A 12,032-nucleotide genomic window follows, 5' to 3' on the forward strand; every position below is an offset into this window, starting at 1 on the left:
GGGAGACTGAGTTCCCGGTGCACGGCCCGGGGGATCTGGGATTGTTTAGAGCTGAAAGAACAACCATGATCCCTGCCACTCAAGGGTACCCTTGCCTCCCCACTCGCTTTGGCAGCCTCCCCCCCAAGTAAGACCAAATGCTTGGCATTGTTTTGTAAGTCAGATCCAATTTATTATTTCTTAGCTCAGTCCAGGCAGCAAGAACTTGAGGCCCCATGCTTCATAAAACTCATCAAATGATGCCTTGGACAAGTTACCTCAGTGCCCTCATCTGTAAATTGGATACAACTAGTTTGTGGAGTATTTTAAAAACTTAGCCTTTTACCCAACACTTAATAACTTCTGAAAAAGTGGTAGCCATTCTATATTAGGAGTATTGCTATTTATCCAGTCATTTCCATTTGTCATAGTCACAAATAATACTTTAATAAGTATCTTTATATTGAAATCTTCACCTGAATGTTTTGATTATTGCTCTGGTGTAAGTTTCTGAAAGTGGGTAAACTGAATAAAAAAAAATAAACTCTTTGCAGGTGTTGGATAACATTGCCAGATGATTTCCTATCATGACTGTGCCCACATCTTTCTCCACCTTCCTTGCATGGGAACACAGGTAGAATAGCCTTGATGATCCTGGGTTGAGCCACTGAAAGCCATTCCATTGGCATATATTTATCGTGTGCTGTTCTGGGCACTTGAGATATAGTCACAAACAACAACAAAAAGAATTTCCTGTCCTCCAGACACTCAGATCTTGTGGGAAGACAGGGAAAGTAAATAAGTATAGAGTAGACTGTTATGCAGGGATGGATACGTTCTATGAAGAAAGTAAAGCAGGGTAGGGAGCTGGTGGGGTGATGCTGTTTCAGTGGAGGTGCTATCTAAATAGTTTAGGTAGACAACATCTAAGTCCGGAACAGAGAGAAATGAAGCCTTGTGAGGCTCCAAGGAAATAGCATTCCAGACAGCCGGGAGAGCAGGTACAAGGGCCAGGAGGTTGGTGTTGCTCCACAGTTTCAAGGGCTGGTGGGAAAGCTGTAAATAGAGCAGCAAGAAGGGGAAAGAGCTGAGTAGGTGCTTGGAGTGGCCGCCAGTCAGCAGGAGGTGATGGAGGGTTGTTCTTAGTGGGAAACCAAGGCTAGGAAGTCCAGAGAAGCTACTCCATGCTTCTCAAGATTTATCAGCATCACTCAGGCTGCTTGCTGTATGCATCTCAGATGAGACAGTAGGGTGGCAAGTATGGAAGCAAAACCAGTTAGAAGGCCATGTACTAGTTGCTAATTTGATAGACAAGAAACATATTTCTCCTTTTAATCTGTGTTCTTGATTACTTGTGAGGCTGCCTTTTCCATGTACTTATTAAGCATTTGCATGAATTCTTCTTTGAACAGTGAACTGAATTTAGCCTTTCCCCAGGACCACCCCTGCTCTGCCTTCAGTGGGATGGAGACCTTTCAGCTCCTACCCTAGAGAGGGACTTAAAAGGCAGTGCCTAGAAAGTTCCAGCCAGTTTCTAGTCTATGTGGTCTCCATCTTGGAGGCATTTGAGGGAGTTCTGTGGCTCTGTTTCTGGCTTTTCTCACCAATTTTTAACAGCCTGTTTAAAATATGTGCTTTATTAAGCTGTGATTGTGCAAATTGGGGGATGGGGTGGCTTTGGATGTATTAAAGCTGAAAATTCAGGCTGGATAAATATTACATTGGATTTACTCTTTTATTATGCTTTGAATCATTCTGTGAATGTTTTTTCAAGAAGTGCTGGCATCTCAGGAATGGAGAATCATTCAGCATCATGCTCTTTAAATGCAAAAAAAAACACTAGATAAATGGAATCTTTAAAATAACTAAAGGAAAGTGTGCATTTGTTATGCAACATCACACAATTGTTCCATTGGCACACCTTCCTAATGGCTTCTTTATGCAAACGTTATCGCCTTGTGCCATTTTCTACTTCTGCTGTTTCCGGTACATTTATTTCAATGAAGACTGCTAAAAACCTTGAAAGGAATTGGGGAGCCTGGCCCTTTGCTTCATGCGTCAGGATGTGCATTTACAGGACGAACTCGCCTCAACTACCACAGATGAAATCGGAAAGGGGCAGTCTCCTTGCTTAAAGTTTGGAATCTATTCCTGCAGAAATGCCGAGCACATGCAATCGATTTTGATCTTTCAAATATTTACAAAGATCATTAATTAAATGCACAGAACCAGCGCTTACATTGAATCTGGCCTTGGGAGGAGCTTAACTTTAGGTCTTTATAGATTCAGTAAATTTGTAGGGAGTAAGAATGTTGTACTGGCAGAAGACGAACACCTTTCCCAATCTGGACTCTGTTTTCTGTTTCCTTTGTGATGTAGAGCTTCACTAAGGCACACGGACTTGATTAGAGGTGTCTTTCCGGGATGCCTCATCTTTTCGCACATTTTGTTTGGAGTTCACTCAGAACTGCCTAATAAAGCCCTGCATATTACAGACCTTTTGCTTTTATTCACGTGTTTTACTCTCTTCACTGATGTCTGATGCAGGCAAAGCTGATAGCATTTGAGAAGTTGACTGTGGTACTTGGCAGTTCTAACATGTCCTTTGTTCCCAATCTACATTAAGATACAGCCACTGGGAATACCTGGAGAGAAAAGACAGGCCACTGTACCTGAACGTGCTCTGGGTCTGAGTCTCTGCTATGAAACCCAAACACATAGAAAGTCAACCCATTATCACTGATGCACAGGACCTAATTGCTTTAGTGCAGAGGTTCTAAAACTTTTTTTCATTCTTGACACCATTTGTTTTGTTTGAGCAACATATTCCCATTAATGGCATCCCGCACTTCTGGGAGGCAGTGTAACAGAACGGTGAGGAGGCAGGTTCCTGTCAGCCATAGATGAAAATGCAGGGAACTATTCAGACCATTTGAACCCTACTCAAGTGCTCCTTGTCCTATAAACAGCATTCATGCAAATCACTAAGAAATATTATATATCTTTATATTATGTATTCTTAGGATAAATTATATACCCTTATATATTTATATTATTATAAAATTTCAAATTTATTTATATTTTATCTATCATTTAAAAATTTTAGAATATAAAGGAAATAGTAGCCAATTTGGAAAAGTTAATTAAAGTTTATTAATTGCATATGCTTCTTTGTCACAGTTGCCTTTATTAGGTTGCTTAGATAAGGTAACCTTTGTCAGTGAATGAAAACCCTCTAACTTTCCCTGTACAAGGTGAATCTTCTCACATTCTAAAATTCTTGTATAATGAAAATTGTTTCCATTAATTACATCTTTAATGGAGGTACATCCTCTTAAGCAATAAATTGATTTTCAAAGTGGAATGATAAACAGATTTTATTTCTGAATTCAGTAAGAGAATTTTCTGGCTTGATGTCAGTGGATTTTCATTTCTAGTGAGGCCCTTATGCTTAGAATAATGGTTTTGAGCAAGCATGGAAGGAGTTTATAAGAATGCTCCCTGCTGGTAATGAATGTTGTAACTTTTTTAAATTTAGAAAGGCACAGACAGTATCATTCTAAACCAGGAGCTGGCAAACTATGCCCCCAGGCCAAATTTGGCCCACCACCTGTTTTTGTAAATAAAGTTTTATTGGCGCACAGCCACGCCCTTTCATTTACATAACCCTGTGGCCTGTAAAAGCTAAAATATTTGCCAGCTAGTCCCTTAGGGAAAACATTTGCTGACACCCAAACTAAATGATACTGGGTAAAATAGGACCAACATTAACCAAACAGATGAATAAACAAATCACATTCATCTTGGGACTTGGAATGGAAAGTAGTTTAAAAAAATTCTGGTCTTCACAACATTCAGATCTTTACTCATCAACTGTTGGACACCCGTTCTCTCTCAAAATCACACAATTCATGGATTTCAAAATATGTGCCTCCCTTGGTCAGTCCTGAGTGCTCTGTCTCATTTCTTTTAAGATGTCATGGAGAGAGCTCTGCAGGCTATGGGTGTGCACTACCCACTAAACCCCAGTGTGTGGGGGTGGGGGCATTTCACCAGGTATGAAGACCAGGTACCTGGTTCCACCATGGGTTTTCTGACGAAGGTGGAAGCATGAAGTCTTTCTTACTTCTAAATTCAAATCTAAATTATCTTCCAATATGTTACCTTGTATGTTTTCTGGAAACTGGTACCTTCATCCATAAAACTGGTTCTATTTTGTGAAATTGGAAGAAACCTTTAAATTTAAAGTATTATTTAGCCAATAGAGCCAGGAGTTCAGTGTGCCAAGGGAATAATCTCTCTGGATTAAAATCAACCTTGATAGACAATGAGATAAGGTTGGCACTGTGAAAGGTAGTGGAGTTGGAACAAAAGCCAGGAGACAGGTTCTCTTCCGGCGGGCTTCATCACTAGTTATCTGTGTGACTGGGGGCAGGTCACTTTGAATCTCCATTTGTTTATCTGTAATTATTTTTCATCTGGAATAGCAATGTCTATTTTATCTACTTCACTCTGATTGTTGTGAGGATAAAATGAGATAGCAATCGTAATTTTTTGTGTAATGACCTGAATGAGCCTGGGATTTAGTTCAGGAACTAGCCATGTGTGGTTTGAGGAACCACACCGGGAAGGCTTCTTTGATGTTAATTTAGGCAGATTTAAGATATTGGACATTCTGGAACATTCAGAGTCCTATGTGGAAGAAGAATAATTTGGGATAGACTGTACAAAGAGCTGGGAAGTTAGCCAAGATGCAGGCTCGGTCCCCTAGGGAAGCCAGATGATCTCATGCCGACTGAACACAGGCCTTTTCCAGTGGGTCAGTATTGAGGGGTCTGGAACAGAAAAGACTCAGCTTTCTTGCAAGGGGACTCTAGTCAGCAGCAGGTGCTATGGAGTAGAGAGCTCTACCTTTTGAGAGAGGATGTGGGTAAGTATCAGACTAAAGTGAAGCAAAGAATTCTTAGACTCCAAAGACTGGGCAGAAAGAAGGACGATTCAGCATGGTGGGAAGTAGGGAAATGGAAAATATGCAGTTTTTGAGTCACCTTGGTGTCTGGGACTGTATAACAACAAAACCAATTCCAAATCCCATCTTGTGGTGACCTGAGGCTGTGGACATATTCTTGCTTTGATTGAAGTGGCCAGAGTTGTCTTGTTTGAGAGGCCCAAGTAGAAAGCTCTTCACTCAAATACAGTTCCCTCACTGGCTGACCTTCAGGTGGATATTTCCAATTTTTCTTTTTTTAATCAGGAACATTTGAATGTTTCTGAAAGCTTCTCAATAAAAGATAAATCATCTGGGAGATAGCACACTAAACCATTAATAGCCTTTCTTCCTTTAATGTGAATTTACTTCATTGGGTTATCTGCTTCCACCATGACAGCCCTGAGGAAGTGAAACAGAGAATAGAGAATTTATAAAACACTAATCACAAACTTCACCTATTTGCATTCTCTGACTAGTCCTTGAGAGAAAGTCTGCCAGGAAAAGATGTGTGGGTTGTGTACTACCACAATAGTAGAGAGTAATGCTTCCTACAGACCACAGCACAGAGAAAGGTGCTTCCCCGAGCGGTGGATAATTGCAACTGCCCTGCCTGGAGGAGACATCCTATTGTTCTATGCCGTGAGGCATCCTAAATTCTTGAAAATATCAACAAAGCACAAGCCCAATAGTTCAGGTCCACTGGTTTCCAGACTGCAAGGTCAGAAGAATGTGGAGGAATTCTGCTTCTTACAGAGTTGGGGTCCCTTTGCAGTGGGCTGGAAGGTATGAAAGGGGTACTCTCTCTTTTGCAGCTTGGAGTTCAAGAGGAAAAGAGGCCCAAGCTGACAGAAGGTCAGAGCAGTCAAGAAGCAGCCAACCACCTTCAAAGACTGTCTTATTTTCAATGAAAGTTTCCAAGTGATAATAACATCTCTCAGTATTGAGACTTTGAGAATGAATTTGCAGCTCCCCAGTGATAGATAAAACACCATCAGAAAGTGTGACAGTCCCCTGCACATCCAGCTCAGTCAGAAGGAAATGGATCACACTCAAGGAAAAGAAAAATCGCAAAGCAGGCATCCCAGAACGTATTGCAATCATAACCCAGGAAAACCCTCAACCAAATTTCTCTTATCTGCAAACAATGTGCTTGGCTAATTTTCTGCTGACAGTTTGCCTGCACTAAACGGGCTTCATTAACTCAATTGGAAAAAAATGATTTTGCAATTTGCATATGGTTTAAGAGTATAATTAATACAATTCATAAAAGGCCAGTGCCACTTTGCAGACATTAGTCCCATAGGGGATTATGAAGTAGTTTTCTTTGAAGAGAGTTCTTATGTCTGCAATTCCAATAGCCAATACTGCCCTGCCTTCTTGGTGAGCCATTCTCATCTGTATGATCAATAAAACTAGACTTGCATTGGCTTTTTCTTCCAGGTTTCTGCCCACCAGTCAGTTCCCTCTCCCTAGTCATCCTGTCTTCCGGGGCAGATGTTGTCATTTGGAGGAAAAGAAAAGAATGCTTTCAGGTTAGGGCTCAGGGATGGAGTCAGGAAGATGTGATGTCACCATGCACCTCCCTTTTCATCCAGTTTTCTTGTTGCGTATCCATGTTCTAAGAGGTTAGTTGAGTGCTGAAGGCCTGTGTTTTTATCTCTTACAGGGAACAGTTAACAAGCCTGACCTTTTAAAAATTTAGGTCCAAACAGGGACTACCTGGAATTTAAGGAGGGGAGGAGCAGTTAGATGAAAACTTCAGGCTTTGAGAATGAAGGGAGAGATGTGGCCCCACAGTGGTTGTCTATAAGTAAGGAGAAGGGTATTTTGTAGTGGAGGAGGGCATTATTGGTGAAAGGCAAACATAAATCTGTCTCTCTATTTTTTTCAGTATGTTGACAATACTCTGTCAAAAATCTCTTTCCTGTTCCTTAAATTTAAGGCAGATGCCATCATTTCCATATATTTTCAGATATTAAGAACCCATTCAGCTGCTCATCACTAGCCATTAGGGAACCAAAATCACAATGAGATACAACTTTACACCCATTGTTATAGAAAAAAAAAACTGTTCTGACACTTTTTAAAATGGGGAGGAAGAATTTATTGTAAGTGTCAAGACTATTGCAACAGGGGAGAGAGATCTGCTCCATTCCAAACACAGAAAGACAGTTGGGGACATATAGCTATCAAACAGAGTTGTTGGGGGATGATCAATGGATGGGAAATTACTAGGGAGGGGACAACAAAGAAAGGGGATTTTGCTACAACTGGACTAGGCAATTCAGGCCAAATAGCCCCTAAGGATGAGGCCCAGTTAAAAAGAAGGCTCAGAGGAGTGGAGTCTGACTGAAATTAGGTCAAGGAGACAGTCTTTGTCACCATTAGGATGACTATTATCCAAAAATGGAAGACAATAGGTGTTGGAGAAGAGGATGAAGAACCCAGAATGTGCATTTAGGAATGTAAAATGGTGCAGCCACTGTGGGAAACTGCTTAGCAGTTCCTGAAAAAGTTAAGTGTAGAATTATTATTAGAGTCAGCAATTCTACTCTTAGTTAGGCATTACCCAGAATATTTGAAATCAGGGCCTCAAACACATACTTGTAAAACAGGAGTCACAGCAGCATTATTTATCAAAAGGTGAAAATAACCCAAATGTCCACCAAAAGATGAATGGATAAACAAAATGTAGCATATGCATATATTCAGCTTTGAAAAAGAATCAAGTTCTGGTACACGTTCCAAAGTGGATGAGCCTTGAAAACATGCCAACTGAAATAAGCCAAACACAAAAACACAAATATTGTATGATTTCACTCATATCAAGGACCTAGAACAGGCAGATTCATAGGGATAGAAAGTAGAACAGAGGTTACCAGGCCATGGTGCAGGGTGGGCAGGGGGAGGAGAGGAAGAAACAGAGAGTAATTTTTTAGTGGGTGCAGAGTTTCAGTTTGGGATATGGAAAATGCTTTGGTGACGGCCGCACAACATTGTGAATGTACTTAATGCCACTGAACTGTGTACACTTTAATTCAAATGATAAATTTTATATTATGTACAGTTTATTACAATTAAAAGTATATAATAATAAAAGCCTATTCAATTTAATGAGCCAACCTCAAACTCAGTTTAAATCTCGGGCCCCCCATCCCTAGGTTGGATTTGGCAGGAGGCCAGGGGCACGTGGAGTGAGGAAGAACTTCATCTGTTCTTTCCTTGCTCCTCCCATCCTACCCTCTTGAAAAGTTGAAGGTGGAGGGGAAAAGGGCTATCAATATAGGCACAGAGTGCCATGTTTTCTAACTGTTAGCACAGTAGTGATGGGGAAATGTCTGGATTCTCTCTGGTTCATTGGCTTCCACTTCTGCTGAAATGGAGGTCTCCCCTGTAGGAACTCAGTTTTATTCTCTGTGCTGACGATCCCAGTTAAGAGGGATGGCTGTGTCTCTCTTCACTTTGCCTCCTCGCCAGCACACTCACCAGTTCTTACTTCCAGCCTAGTCTTCTCTTATTGCCATGGTACTTCCTGTGGAGCTTGAGAACCATTAAGGTTTTCTTTTTTCAAAGACCTTGGAGAGCTGAAAGCCCATCGACCTGTATTTCCTTCTTAAATCCTTTTCTCAATGTTTCCCAAGAAGCCTACTTACTGCCTCTGGAAATCTCCAGATGTTCTGGAGATCTCTGTCTGTTCACCTGCATGTCTAAATGCCTGAGGACCCATGTCAAGCTTTCTCAAGAAATCCCCTAACTCCTTTCCAGTCCCTTGGCAGAAGCAGAGTGGGTTTGAAGTTTAATAGATCAGCAAGCATCCGGTAAAGAAAGAAGATGCCTGTCTCTCTTTCTTGAAGGCAATCTCAATCTCTAAAAAGTCACAAATATGGTTGGATTTTTTAAGACTATGGAGCACTTAATCTTTTTTGACACATACTGGGGGGTTTTATCCTCTAATTCTTATGTAACAGAGAAAAAAATCCCACTTAGAAGTCTGCTACATGAGGACTCCATTTGATTGCAACTCCCAAAGGTGTTCTGTGTGAAAACCAGGGAGAAATGACCATTAATTGCCAAGAAAAATGTCTTTTTGGCAAAGTCTGTAGTCAGTAGAGGGGACAAAAACATCGTGTGCATTCTAAGTATCTTGGAGAAATTCCTCTTTATTATGCAAGCATGTTTTCATTCCAAACTCACAGTAACCATATGAGTCAGTATTGTTCCATTTAATAGGAGAGGAAACTGAGACTTACATAAATGTTCTGAAGATCCAGTTCTGGATGATTTGCTACACAGCTTCCTTAAAGGCTATGCTATGCTGTATCTTATGTTGCTAAAATACACTGGGTCTACAGGATGCAACTAAAGGTGTCTGAACTCTCTACATAAGGACCTTGGGGAGTACTGACCTATGCCCCAAATCAGGAGCATGCATTCCTCAGGGCCTGAAAGTGTCAGGGAGGCTTCTTAAAGATGTCACAGGGTCAGGATCTCTGCAACTAGTGATCTCCATTAATAAAGAGACAAGAAAGCAGTTATTTAGTTGAGCTGTGATAAGGAGGAAAAGAGCCTTGGAATAAACACTTGAACCTAAGGCTGAAATTATTATTTTTTCTAAAGACTGCCCACAGAGACTGAAGAGAATTTGAATTTTCTCTGCTGGTGAGGATTGGGAAATGAGGCGAAGTACCTGGAAAATTTTGAGAGAGGGGATATTTCAGATACCTTGAGTGAGGCCAGCAATGGCAAGCATGGTAGTAACTCTATGGAGTCCTTCCTCCCAAGGCCAAGGAAGAAGGAGGAAGCCACTATTGGTCCCAATGGAGAAGCAGACATGACCGCTTTGGCATCTCAGATGACCTGTGCTCTTTTGCATGATGGCCTTTAGAGGGATGCAGACTCCTTTGGGGAGGTTCTTCAGGAGAAGCAGCAAGTTGGGCTAGGCCAAGTCAAGCCCATGAAAAATAAAAACCCTTCCAAGGGATCATCTGCTGGATGAGAATGTCCTGAACTAGAGAGGAAATTTCCTTTGCCTTCTGCCCTGGGAAGAATTTGTTGGGAAAGAAGATACTTGGAGTGTATTGAGAGTAGGGATGGGGCTGACCATGTGGAGAATCAGTTTTAGGGGGTCTGCTAAAGTTAAATATTTAGTGTCCTTGACCTTCTAAAGAGATTTGAGCGGTTCTTTTCAAATGAGGATCAGAGGCAAACAAGGCTGACAAGTCATATAAAGTGGCAACTAATTTAAGAAACAATAATTACAAGGCACAATGACAGGTCCATCAGAGTAGTACTGAAGTGGTCGGTTGAAAATGTCTTCTGCCCAATATATCCACAAAATTCCCTGGAACTGGTGAGTGTTATCTTATTTGGAAAAGGCTATCTTTGCAGATGTGATTCAGTTAAGGATCTTGAGATGAGGAGATAATCATGGCTTATGTAGATGGGACCTAAATGCCATGAAAAGTATTCTTATAAGAGAGAAGAAGACAGACACACGGACGGGAAGGCAATGTGAAGATGGAGCACAGAGATGCAGTCACAAACAGAGCAATGCCACTGGAGACATGAAGCTAAACGAGACAAGGAACAGATTCTCCCCTAGAGCCTCTGGAGGGAGCTTAGCTGTGCCAACACTTCAATTTCAGACTTTTGGCCTCCAGAACTGTAACAGAATAAACTTCAGTTGTCTTAAGCCATTAGTTTGTGGTAATTTGTTACAGCAGCCATACAGGAGGCCAACATGGCAGGGCAGCTGGAGTATGTGGTCAGGGCACCTGACCAAATCCAAGTGGATGAGGGTCAGGGAAAGCTTCCAGACGTCATAATAAGCTTTGAGAGTATTTAAGAGAAAGGAAGGAAAATAAATCATCTATTCAGGAGTAAAAGTAGGTGTGAAAACCTGGAGTCAAGAGAGAGTATAGTGTGGTCTCCAAAGTGGGGAGAGGGTGGCAGAAGATCACACCATCAGACAGAGGTGTCAGGTGGACGAGAATGCAGACTTTGAGGGCAGGGAGTGGAAATGCGCATAAGCAGGCAGTATGCTGATTAGGCAGAAGTTACATGAGGCTCTCTCTGGAAGCCTCAATTAGAGCAAGTGAAAGAGAAACGTTCAATCTGGTAAGATGATTAGGCTGGAAAACTGGCAGGATTTTGATGGGGAAAAGTTATAAAAAAGAAAGTGTGAACACTGGTGTCCATTTTCTGGATTCAGAACCAAATTGGTGATGACATTCATGACCAAGATAAGGAAAAAAAGAGAATAATGTTTCCAGTAGAATGGGCATTTCAGAACAAAATTATTGGCCCAGGAAAGGCTTATTTCATGGATGGGCAGTTGAGGCAAAACATCTTTCATGACCTCCAGAATCTCCTTCTTTGGCCCTGACAGTTCCAGTAATTTCCATATTATTTGTTAGTTGGAATCACAACACCAAAATTCATGTTAAAATATAAACACGACTTCGGAAGGAGGCTTGATCTGCCATGACCAGCCTTAAATGCTTCAGTCTGAAATAGATTATCAGCTTGGCCCTGCAGCAAGGGGAGTCCTTGAGAGTGTAAGGAAGACAGTTACTATTTCTGGAGGGAGGACTATATTTCCACACTGGCCCTTACCATTGAAGACAGGTGAGAACATATTGGGAGGTTGAAGTGGATATCATGAAGGCATGATTAGGGGAGCCCTGAAAAGAAGTGGGGGGTAGGGGGAGGATGAGCTTGAAGGAACACATCACATTAAAAGTTAAAGCTGCTTTCCTTTTCTACTCTGAGCATGTACAAATGGACGGGGTCCTGAGCTGGGGATTATCAGTACAGGGATTAGAACAATGGCCACATCCAAAGTCTAAAGTATTCTCTGGCAAATTGCCCTAACCTGTGATAAGAGGTAATATAGGTAACAATGCATGGAGAGCGGGCTTTACCTACGAAGGGTATGAGAATATGCCACCCCAAAATCTGCTACATTGGAATAAGGATTGTGTTGAGTCAAAGGCAATTAAAAAAACAGCAAACTCAGCAAGAGCTCCCTGCCCTCTGCCATCTGCCTTCCCAAAAGTGGGAC

This window comes from Panthera pardus, unplaced genomic scaffold (genome assembly GCF_024362965.1).
Source record: "Panthera pardus isolate Hobbes unplaced genomic scaffold, ASM2436296v1 HiC_scaffold_6, whole genome shotgun sequence".
Lineage (NCBI taxonomy): Eukaryota > Metazoa > Chordata > Mammalia > Carnivora > Felidae > Panthera > Panthera pardus.